We start from the raw sequence: 12,500 nt of genomic DNA on the forward strand, positions 1-12,500 counted from the left end.
TCTTTCTTCATCTGTTACAGTGTGTTTTATTTTCTTTATCTGTTACAGTGTGTTTTGTGGTACAGCCTGGGTCTTCCCTTTTGCAACACGTTTAGCATTGTTGCGTTTGCCTTAGCTTTTCTGCATGTGTTTTACACATTTGCATCATTTCTTCACTTGCCGCATGGAGAGAGAGAGAGAGAGAGAGAGAGAGAGAGAGAGGCAGTGACCCCCTACTACTGTACGTACTGTATAAAATTATGTTGCAGCCGTAAAATTAGCATAATTTGGAAGAGCTCACAGCTGCAGTCTGGGGCTTATTTAATGAATAATACATCATTGAGACCAATCTGTACGGTAGATCAGGGGTGGGAAACTTTGACGATGGAGACGGCCACTATTTCCACACTCACTCAGAGGGCCGCTATAGTTCCACACTCACTCCAGAAGGCCGCTATAGTTCCACACTCACTCCAGAAGGCCGCTATAGTTCCACACGCACTCCAGAGGGCCGCTATAGTTCCACACTCACTCCAGAGGGCCGCTATAGTTCCACACTCACTCCAGAAGGCGCTATAGTTCCACACGCACTCCAGAGGGCCGCTATAGTTCCAAACTCACTCCAGAGGGCCGCTATAGTTCCAAACTCACTCCAGAAGGCCGCTATAGTTCCACACGCACTCCAGAGGGCCGCTATAGTTCCACACTCACTCCAGAGGGCCGCTATAGTTCCACACTCACTCCAGAGGGCCGCTATAGTTCCACACTCACTCCAGGAGGCCGCTATAGTTCCACACGCACTCCAGAGGGGCCACATTGCATATTTCTGTCGTAGCTAAAATATTGTGATGGTGGGGGCCGCATGTGGCCCCCAGGCCGCCAGTTGCTTTTGGTAAAGCATTTGATACAATATAGCTGTAGTGTTGGAGGTGGTCTTTTTGGCTATGTTTGGTAGGATTTTGGCTTATTTGGGGCGCCATCTTCCTGCCTACATGTAGGCTAGTAGGATGCTAGGCTACTTGGCTGCCAGTCTGTAGTTCGTAAGTTTGCTTGTCAGTGACGCTGGTGTGTACACTGTCACTGCAGTACACCATCTTCCATCTCTCCTATCTTTGACTTGTCACAACTCTTCTACTCTATGGCTCTGGATCATCGGCGGTATTATTATTATTATTATTCGCTGTTAGAAAATGTTCGGGTGTTCTGATCTGATAGCCGCCTCCCCTCCCCTCACGTCAAAAACGGTTCTCAATGTTACATCTTACTTGACGAGAAGACATGTGGACATATCCTTAGGGAACCAGGGAGAGGGGGAAAATACACCACGAGAGTGACCAATTATTATTTTTGATTACACCGTCATGCTCGTTTGAGGACAGGTAGAGGGCAGAGCATGCATGTGTTGGTGGGAATGTTGCTGAAGGTTATGTTATTTTGTCATCTGACACCCAAACCAAACGGTGTTTAACTGTTTATTTAATTATTTTATATCTACAATGGTATATGTCTCCACAGTGAGGCTGGAAAATGTAGCCTAGCAGCCTACTACTATAGCCTACTAGCCTACTGGTAGGCTACGCTCTGGCCCTATTGAGACATTTCTATTCTGTGTTCGGGTTGCAAGTATACGAGTGACGAGTGATAGCATTGCGTGAAGCTCACAGTGCAACATCTCCACAGCCATTTTTCCATCTCAGCCGTACAAATGTGGGGCCTCGTCATTTTGATTGCCGGACTTTTACTTAGTAAGTGTGAGTGTTTCAACATTGCAGTATTGGTACTTTTACTTAAGTAAAGAAATTGAGTATATATATTTCTTCCACCACTGTGTGGCTTTGAATCCCAGGTAGTGGACATAAAAATCCTGCAGGCATTGCAGCTTTAACACATTCTGGGCGGGCACCCATTTTGGTGTTGGCATCATGTTATGCTTTAGCTATTGAAAAATAGCAGATCTACAAGCTCATAGCGCGCCACCGAGTGGCGCGCTACGAGCTTGTAGGTCTGCTATTTTTGAAAAATCGAAGAGCGACTGACATTTTTAGAATCTGATCTCAGGTCAGAATGGGTTAATCAGACCAGTGTGTGTTCAGCGGAAACCTCTTATGAATCTGATCTCAGGTCAGAATGGGTTAAATCTGTTGGACTTTGGCCTGCGGTCGGCTGAACCTGTGTGTGTGTGACCACAAGGAAGCGGTTCAGATTCTACCCTCAAATTGGTGACCGGGGCCAGTCGGCCAGTCGCTGATACTATGTTTTTTTTCCCCCCTCTCATGCATCAGTGTGGGTGGTCTGCTGCTCTGTGCTGTTTTTTAGCGTCATACCGCTAAAAGCTATCTTCTCGGCCTTCACCTGTACTGCGACCAGTACAAGTACATTTAAAAGTACAGTACCACAAAATGAAACGATACCATCTGTTAAGTAAATGACCTGATGTATTACAAATGCAACAGTATTGGCATCAACATATACTTATAGTACACTCTTCCCCCCCCTAATAGTTGACAGTTTGACACGTTGTTGTGAGCATGTAGATCTGCTATTTCCGAATAGCCAAATAATACAATAGTGTGCTTCATTGGTTCGTATACTGTATTGTATATGTAGGTGACTAAAGCTATCGAATGCATTGTAATGGAGTAAGAACACAATGTTTGCCTATGAGATGTAGTGGAGTAGAAAGTGTACATGAATAAATACATGGAAATAAAGTAAATGTACACCACTTAGTGACTAACCATCAGAGTGTCAGTGCTAGTTTAAAACCCGATATTTAGAGGTTTCAGGACGCCCTGCATGTCTCTCTTAACCACACCATACCATCTATTTCCATATCTCTGCTGTTGGGAAGAAACCACCTAATCATTTTTAACCCATTCTGACCTGAGATCAGATTCATACGAGGTTTCCACTGGACAACACCCTGGTCTGACGAACCCATTCTGACCTGAGATCAGATTCTACAAATGTCAGTCGTTCTTCGATTTTTCAAAAATAGCAGATCCACAAGCTCATATCGCGCCACCGAGTGGCGCGATATGAGCTTGTAGATCTGCTATTTTTCAATAGTTAAAGCATAACATGATGCTAACACCAAAATGGGTTCCCGTTCAGAATGTGTTAAGGAAATGAAGAAAACCATATACAGTATATATATATTTTTTTTTTAAACAAAGCAATAATGCCTCATAAAAGTTGGTTCAGTGACTTTAATATTATTGTCAATTACATGCATGAGAGGGGGAAGACTAGAGGTGGTGGAGTTAGCTGCTTTAAATAGCGTCACAGTTTTGAGCCGGGTTATGAGGTTTTGTCCAAAGCCCTTTTTACTACTTTTCATTGGTATCAATATTATTTTAACACACCTACATGAAAGGTGTTAACCCATTCTGACCTGAGATCAGATTCATACGAGGTTTCCACTGGACACACACTGGTCTGATTAAATAGCAGTGATTTAAACCTCAAAATTGAAAGGTGGTAACATTCCTCCATACAGTGACAATATGGTCGTTGTTGTGCCGAAACCTTGTATCTCTATATTTCAACCTTGCATTATGTATTTGGTTTTTTTGGTAAATGAATGCCCTTTCTGGACGTACAAGTTTTGGCACCCTGGCAGCGACGAGCTATTACCGTAGCGGATATGATTTATAAATCACCACGACAACATGACCTTGACAACAGCGTGCGTGAGGCTTTTCTTTCGGAGCGGAAACCCATTTTCCCAAAGTGACACAGCAGTGTCTAGCTCCTCTGGTGACGCCAGACAGCAGAGAGGAGGCAGTAGAATGAAATGAAGTTGTTCTAAATCTGACTCCCTGTTCCCTTCACGGGAAAGACTTTGACCCCATTAGCCACTATTTAAGTATCTTTCTTTCTTTTTGCTCTCTCTCTCTCTCAATTAGCTAGGGACCCCTTGCCCCCCCGCCCCCCCCCCCCCCCAAAGACCCCACATTGATGAGAACCACTGGTCTAGAAGAGCCTTCGTCCTCATTTGTCCCCCAAATGTCTGTGTGTTCTCGTGTCTGTCCGTCCGTCCGTCCATGTTTGTCTGCGGCTCACAAACCACTACAGCAATAAATCTTATGCTGCGTTCACACATTTAGGCAGATGCAAAGATTCAGTCTACCATCATCATCAACAGAAGCCAGCGACTTGAAGCTATATACGAAGCAAATCCTGACGCTTTGTAGCTGCTGCGAATGATACAAAGATACAAATACGTTGAACTGGCTTCAACTTCAGATACAAGGATACAAAGCGACACATAATGCTGTGAATCTTTTTGTGTTTGCTTCTGCCCGTGTGTTTGAACGCAAGCAATATTGTCAGTTTGGCCAAGCAGGCGAATCCCTGAATGTTTTTCTTTAATCTTGTTTTTCTTCTATCGTTCAGATCTGTCATACTGGAGTGATAGATAGATAGATACAGTAGATAGATAGATGGATGGATAGATAGATGAAAGGATAGATACTGTGTAGATGCTAGATACATGTAGATTAGATAGTTATTTACAACTTCCAGTCAACATAAATATTTGTGTCGCAGTCAGACAAAACGCAGCTGTCAGAAGGGATTGATGGTAATATATGTGCAAATAAGTGCATTCAACATGTGGCATCCATTTAGAGAGAGAGAGAGAGAGAGAGAGAGAGAGAGAGAGAGAGAGAGAGAGAGAGAGAGAGAGAGAGAGAGAGAGAGAGAGAGAGAGAGAGAGAGAGAGAGAGAAGAGAGAGAGAGAGAGAGAGAGAGAGAGAGAGAGAGAGAGAGAGAGAGAGAGAGAGAGAGAGAGAGAGAGAAATCAAAAACACTTGTCTACAAACCAGAGGAAGCTCTTACATTTATTTTAGTTACACAAAGCGTCTGTCTGTCTGTCTGTCTGGCAAAAAAGGCAGTCTTTTGCGATCGGCTCATCATTTAACTCATTAAGGACAAGAAGGGGTTTTTACTTTTCAAGACGGAACCCATTTTTGGGTTGTTGCTAGTATGTACAGTTATACATCAGGTATTTGAAGTTTTTCCCAGTCCCCAGATTTAGGTGTTATTTTTTATTTTTTTTACAATCAGTCTCAGGTCTAAATGGGCGAAAGGCGGAAAGCATTGCTATGCTTTTGCTATTGCTATAACTATCGTTGGAATTATTTCATTATTATTTGTATTTTTTCTAAATCTTTGGGAGGTAAGCAGAGGGCTTTAGATTAAGAATGTTATACAGGGTGTACTGTGGGACCCATGAAGGTCCCATCATGTTATACAGGGTGTACTGTGGGACCCATGAAGGTCCCATCATGTTATACAGGGTGTACTGTGGGACCATGGAGGTCCCATCATGTTATACAGGGTGTACTGTGGGACCATGAAGGTCCCATCATGTTACAGGGTGTACTGTGGGACCATGAAGGACCCATCATGTTATACAGGGTGTACTGTGGGACCATGAAGGTCCCATCATGTTATACAGGGTGTACTGTGGGACCATGAAGGTCCCATCATGTTATACAGGGTGTACTGTGGGACCATGAAGGTCCCATCATGTTATACAGGGTGTACTGTGGGACCATGAAGGTCCCATCATGTTATACAGGGTGTACTGTGGGACCCATGAAGGTCCCATCATGTTATACAGGGTGTACTGTGGGACCATGAAGGTCCCATCATGTTATACAGGTGTACTGTGGGACCCATGAAGGTCCCATCATGTTATACAGGGTGTACTGTGGGACCATGAAGGTCCCATCATGTATACAGGGTGTACTGTGGGACCATGAAGGTCCCATCATGTTATACAGGGTGTACTGTGGGACCATGAAGGTCCCATCATGTTATACAGGGTGTACTGTGAGACCATGAAGGTCCCATCATGTTATACAGGGTGTACTGTGGACCATGAAGGTCCCATCATGTTAACAGGGTGTACTGTGGGACCATGAAGGTCCCATCATGTTATACAGGGTGTACTGTGGGACCATGAAGGTCCCATCATGTTATACAGGGTGTACTGTGGGACCCATGAAGGTCCCATCATGTTATACAGGGTGTACTGTGGGACCATGAAGGTCCCATCATGTTATACAGGGTGTACTGTGGGACATGGAGGTCCCATCATGTTATACAGGGTGTACTGTGGGACCATGAAGGTCCCATCATGTTATACAGGGTGTACTGTGGGACCATGAAGGTCCCATCATGTTATACAGGGTGTACTGTGGGTCCATGAAGGTCCCATCATGTATACAGGGTGTACTGTGGGACCATGACGGTCCATCATGTTATACAGGGTGTACTGTGGGACCATGAAGGTCCCATCATGTTATACAGGGTGTACTGTGGGACCATGAAGGGTCCCATTCATGTTATACAGGGTGTACTGTGGGACCATGAAGGTCCCATCATGTTATACAGGGTGTACTGTGGGACCATGAAGGTCCCATCATGTTATACAGGGTGTACTGTGGGACCATGAAGGTCCCATCATGTTATACAGGGTGTACTGTGGGACCCATGAAGGTCCATCCATGTTGGGAGTCGGGACAGGGGATTCCTCTGGACTGACGTAAAGAGCATCCATTATATCGTGACTATCGTCGTTGTCGGGCGGAAACCTCTCTCAACTCCACATTTTTAACAGTTTGTGTGTGTTTTTTTTGTTTGTAAATAACCCCTTTTGGTGTTAGCATTACGTTATTATTAAAAAAATAGCAGATCTACAAGCTCGTATAGCGCGCACAATCGGTGCTATTTTTGGAAAATCAAAGAACGACTGACATAGACGTTTTTCAGAAAACTGTCATTTTCAAAAAACAGACACTTTTAGAATCTGATCTCAGGTCAGAACGGGTCAACGGCATGCTCGATCTCGGTATGCAGGCGTCGCACGGAAGCATCAAAAGTAGCAGATCTGCAGGTTGGACGTGTGTTTGTGCTCGTGTGGATCTGCAGCTTTCGATGCTTAGAACTTTAATCTAAAAAGTAACCGTTTTGTTCATGCGAGGTCTCCTTTGCACCCGACAGGAGACCATTTATTCCGCGTGGCTACTTCCAGTACGTCTCGCTTTGATCTTTTTTAGCAGTGACAAGCTGGGTAATCAAGTGCCGATATAGCTGTTTAGTTTGATAAAAAAAACACCTCCGCCTAACTGCTCTTGCCAAGCTAAAGCCTGACTTATATAGTACTCTGTTGCGTGCTGTGAGCTTGGAGATCTACTATTTTCAGCGATTCAACGATGCAGATACACGTGAGTGCAATCGTCTTTGCTCGGTTGCCGCTTGTGGGTGTGTGTGTGTGTTGCTGAAATTAAGTGAAATAGCTGTTTGAACGTTTATAATCACTCTACTAGAGCAGCGGTTCTATACAGTCTAATAGATGTATAAAACAAGTAGCTAGGGACCCCCTGGAACCCCCCCCCCCCCCCCCAAGGACCCCACATTGATGAGAACCACTGTCTAGAAGAGCCTTCGTCCTCATTTGTCCCCAAGTGTCTGTGTGTTCTCGTGTCCGTCCGTCCTTCCTCCGTCCATGTTTGTCTGCGGCTCACAAACCACTACAGCAATAAATCTTATGCTGCGTTCACACATATAGGCAGATGCAAAGATTCAGTCTACCATTCATCATCAACAGAAGCCAGCGACTTGAAGCTATATACGAAGCAAATCCTGACGTTTTGTAGCTGCTGCGAATGATACAAAGATACAAATACGTTGAACTGGCTTCAACTTCAGATACAAAGATACAAAGGCACTTTGAGGCAAAAGGGCAGGTGCCCAGCCCCAAAGCCCCTCCCCTTTGCACGTGCCTGGATGACAGTCTATTACAGTATATGTTCTTATACGTTCAGCTGCCATTCAACCGTCTGCGAGACGGAACCCATTTTTGGGTTGTTTCTAGTATGTACAGTTATATATCAGGTATTTGAAGTTTTTCCCCAGTCCCCAGATTTAGAAGGTGTTATTTTTTATTTTTTTTACAATCGTCTCAGGTCTAAATGGCGAAAGGCGGAAAGCATTGCTATGCTATAATATATCGTTGGAATTATTTCATTATTATTTATTCAAAAATAGCAGATCTACAAGCTACGTATAGCGCGCCAATCGGTGCTATTTTTGAAAAACGAAGAACGACTGACATAGACTTTTTCTGAAAACTGTCATTTTCAAAAACAGACACTTTTAGAATCTGATCTCAGGTCAGAACGGGTCAACGGCATGCTCGATCGCGGTATACAGGCGTCGCACGGAAGCATCAAAAGTATCAGATCTGCAGGTCGGACGTGTGTTTGTGCTCGTGTGGATCTGCAGCTTTCGATGCTTTAGAGTTTTAATCCTAAAAAAGTAACCGTTTTGTTCATGCGAGGTCTCCTTTGCACCCGACAGAGACCGTTTATTTCTGCGTGGCTACTTCCAGTATGTCGCCTTGATATTTTTTAGCAGTGACAAGCTGGGTAATCAAGTGCCGATATAGCTGTTTAGTTTGATAAAAAAAACACCTCCGCCTAACTGCTCTTGCCAAGCTTAAAGCCTGACTTATATAGTACTCTGTTGCATGCTGCGAGCTTGGAGATCTACTATTTTCGGCGATTCAACGATGCAGATACACGTGAGTGCAATCGTCTTTGCTCGGTTGCCGCTTGTGGGTGTGTGTGTTGCTGAAATAAAGTGAAATAGCTGTTTGAACGTTGAACGTTTGAGCAGCGGTTCTATACAGTCTAATAGATGTATAAAACAATTAGCTAGGGACCCCCTGGAACCCCCCCCCCCCCCCCCCCCCCCCCAAGACCCCACATTGATGAGAACACACTGGTCTAGAAGAGCCTTCGTCCTCTACTTGTCCCCATGTGTCTGTGTGTTCTCGTGTCCGTCCGTCCGTCCATGTTTGTCTGCGCTCACAAACCACTACAGCAATAAATCTTATGCTGCGTTCAAACATATAGGCAGATGCAAAGATTCAGTCTACCATTCATCATCAACAGAAGCCAGCGACTTGAAGCTATATACGAAGCAAATCCTGACGCTTTGTAGCTGCTGCGAATGATACAAAGATACAAATACGTTGAACTGGCTTCAATTAACTTCAGATACAAAGATACAAAGGCACTTTGAGGCAAAAGGGCAGGTGCCCAAGCCCCAAAAGCCCCTCCCCTTTGCACGTGCCTGGATGACAGTCTATTACAGTATATGTTCTTATACGTTCAGCTGCCATTCAACCGTCTGCGATATCCATGATAACGCTTCGGCTTCACGTCTGCCACGTCTCACAACTTGTTGTGGGCTTGTAGATCAGCTACTTAGCTACCCATTTTGGGCGGGAACCCCTTTTGGTGTTAGCATTATGCTATGCTTTAGCTATTGAAAATAGCAGATCTACAAGCTCATAGCGCGCCACCGAGTGGCGCGCTACGAGCTTGTAGGTCTGCTATTTTTTTTAAATCGAAGAACGACTGACATAGAAACATATAGCTTTTTCAGAAAACTGTCATTTTTAGAATCTGATCTCAGGTCGGAATGCGTTAATGAAATATGTTGGAATTATCATGAATGGAAATTGTATTCGAAAGACTGACTAAAAACTAAGCAAAATTAGCTGTCAACATCGACACTGACACACACACAGCTGCGCCTCGTTGGAGATCGCAGAGAGGAGCTTAAATTTAGGACATGTTCCGTGTCGGGACGACGCAGTGAGTCATAGGAGGGGGAGGGGGTGGGGGGGGTCAAAACCCCGCAGGTCAAGGAGCCTAAGGCAAGAAGGACAAATAAGGAAGATCGATGGGATTGGATGACTGGTCACACAGGTGGGGGCCGAGGGGAAGGAGAGGGAAGGCCGATAGCCATAGATGGAAATACCAAGCAACGTTGGTTCGACGTGGGCGTTTTTTGCTTGTTTTTTTGTGGACGTAGAGATAGTGGCCTAGTATGTCCCATTCTGGGCGGGAACCCCTTTTGGTGTTAGCATTATGCTATGCTTTAGCTATCTACAAGCTCGTAGGGTGCCACTCTGCCATTTTTGAAAAATCGAAGAGCGACTGACATAGAAACATAGATTTTCAGAAAACTGTCAGGATGTAGAAGACATTTTTTTAGAATCTGATCTCAGGTCAGAATGGAAAACTGTCAGGATGTAGAAGACATTTTTTTATTCTGATCTCAGGTCAGAATGGAAACTGTCAGGATGTAGAAGACATTTTTTTATTCTGATCTCAGGTCAGAATGGAAAACTGTCAAGGATGTAGAAGACATTTTTTTAGAATCTGATCTCAGGTCAGAATGGAAAACTGTCAGGATGTAGAAGACATTTTTTTTTAATCTGATCTCAGGTCAGAATGGAAAACTGTCAGGATGTAGAAGACATTTTTTTTTAATCTGATCTCAGGTCAGAATGGAAAACTGTCCGGATGTAGAAGACATTTTTTTAGAATCTGATCTCAGGTCAGAATGGAAAACTGTCAGGATGTAGAAGACATTTTTTTAGAATGGGTCAGAATGGAAAACTGTCAGGATGTAGAAGACATTTTTTTAGAATCTGATCTCAGGTCAGAATGGAAAACTGTCCGGATGTAGAAGACATTTGTTTAGAATCTGATCTCAGGTCAGAATGGAAAACTGTCAGGATGTAGAAGACATTTTTTTAGAATCTGATCTCAGGTCAGAATGGAAAACTGTCAGGATGTAGAAGACATTTTTTTAGAATGGGTCAGAATGGAAAACTGTCAGGATGTAGAAGACATTTTTTTAGAATCTGATCTCAGGTCAGAATGGAAAACTGTCAGGATGTAGAAGACATTTTTAGAATCTGATCTCAGGTCAGAATGGAAAACTGTCAGGATGTAGAAGACATTTTTAGAATCTGATCTCAGGTCAGAATGGGTTAAGCATGAGCTGTGGTAGTAGTGAGAGAGAGGGGCTGAGCGTCGGGGCTTGAGTTATATGACGTTAATCATGATTGAACCAGCCTGTGTGATTTCTGGTCTAGAGGGGTCGGGGTATATAATTTGCGGTGCATTATTACACCATGTGGTTCTCAAAGTGGCGTCCAGGGACCCTCGATGTTCCTTGAGGGGGTCCCCAAATAAACAGTCCCTTTTACAGGTCTGTGTCAACTCTGAGAGTGTACACGGGTCCATTTGGTTCCGTTGTATATACACTCGCAGAGTTAACGGTGGGGGCCCTTGAAATTAACGAAAGTTTGAGAACTAACTAATGCTGCATGTTGTTTGATTTAAAGCTGCGCTGTGATTTCTGGCCCGAGCACTGTCTGATAATGGCGTCGATTCAGCCGAGCAGCTTTGGTGGAACAACAGTTTATCTTATTTGGCTCCTGAGCTTATCACTTATCAGCACCATTGTTAACAGAGAGACCTTTTTCCCTTTCCATTTCAACAGCAAGTCGGCAACCCTTCATTACCTGAATATATAAAAACAAATTAAAAAAGCCTTTTGGAAGCAGAGAACGGTGCTTAACCCATTTTGACCTGGGAACGATTCTATAAATGTCTTCTAAATCCTGACAGTTTTCTGAAAAGGCTACGTTTCTGTGTCAGTCGTTCTTTCGACTTTTTCAAAAATAGCAGACCTACAAGCTCGCTATGAGCTTGTAGATCTGCTATTTTTTCAATAGAGAAAGCATAGCATAATGCTAACACCAAAAAGGGGTTCCCTCCCCCCAAAATGGATTAACGCCTTGATACATCAAATGTTGGATGAGTGAGAACTTTCTCAAGCTAAATGAGGACAAGACAGAAGTTCTCATAATCAGTTCTAGTGAGCAGAAAGAATCAATAATAAGCAGACTGGGCAACCTAACTGTAGAAACTAACAGTACAGTAAAGAACCTGGGGGTTATTATTGATTCTGAATTGAACTTTAATTCACACATTAATCATGTCACCAAGATTGCCTTTTTTCACCTTAGAAATATTGCACGAATCAGAGCCTATTTGTCCTTGGACGATGCAAAAACGCTAATCCACGCCTTTGTTTTTTCTCGGCTTGATTACTGCAATGCACTTTTTTCAGGACTGCCTAAGAAAACAACTGACAGATTACAACTTGTCCAAAATGCAGCAGCCAGAGTTTTAACTAGAACTAAGATGAGAGAACATATTACTCCAGTTTTGGCATCACTGCACTGGTTTCCGGTTGTTTTTAGGATTGATTTTAAAATTATTTTATTTGTCTATAAAGCTCTCAATGGTCTCGCACCTTCCTACCTACTTGACTGCCTGCCTAAATATGTCCCAAACCCGCCCCCTAAGGTCTTCCACCGCCGGCCTGCTCGCTTTGCCCAAAAAAATGGCAACAAAAAAATACGGGGAAGCAGCTTTTTGCTTCTACGGGCCGTCGGCATGGAACAAGCTCCCACTGTACCTTCGTCAGGCAGCCTCTGTAGACATTTTTAAAGCTCAGCTCAAGACCCACCTCTACAACATTGCCTTTAATTGATCTTGTATTTTTAATTTTTCATGTCCTCACTGTACTGCATTACTGCTTGTTTTTTAATGTCGTTGCCTTGCTTTTCTTTTATT

At 43.7% G+C, this 12,500-nt stretch overlaps 1 protein-coding gene across 1 annotated transcript in view; it reads left to right on the forward strand.

Moving 5' to 3' along the window:
- cux1a (cut-like homeobox 1a) overlaps positions 1-12,500 on the forward strand; it is a 282,358-nt gene that overhangs the window by 1,105 nt on the left and 268,753 nt on the right.

This window comes from Protomyctophum parallelum (genome assembly GCF_964188405.1).
Source record: "Protomyctophum parallelum genome assembly, chromosome: 1".
Classification (NCBI taxonomy): Eukaryota; Metazoa; Chordata; class Actinopteri; order Myctophiformes; family Myctophidae; genus Protomyctophum; species Protomyctophum parallelum.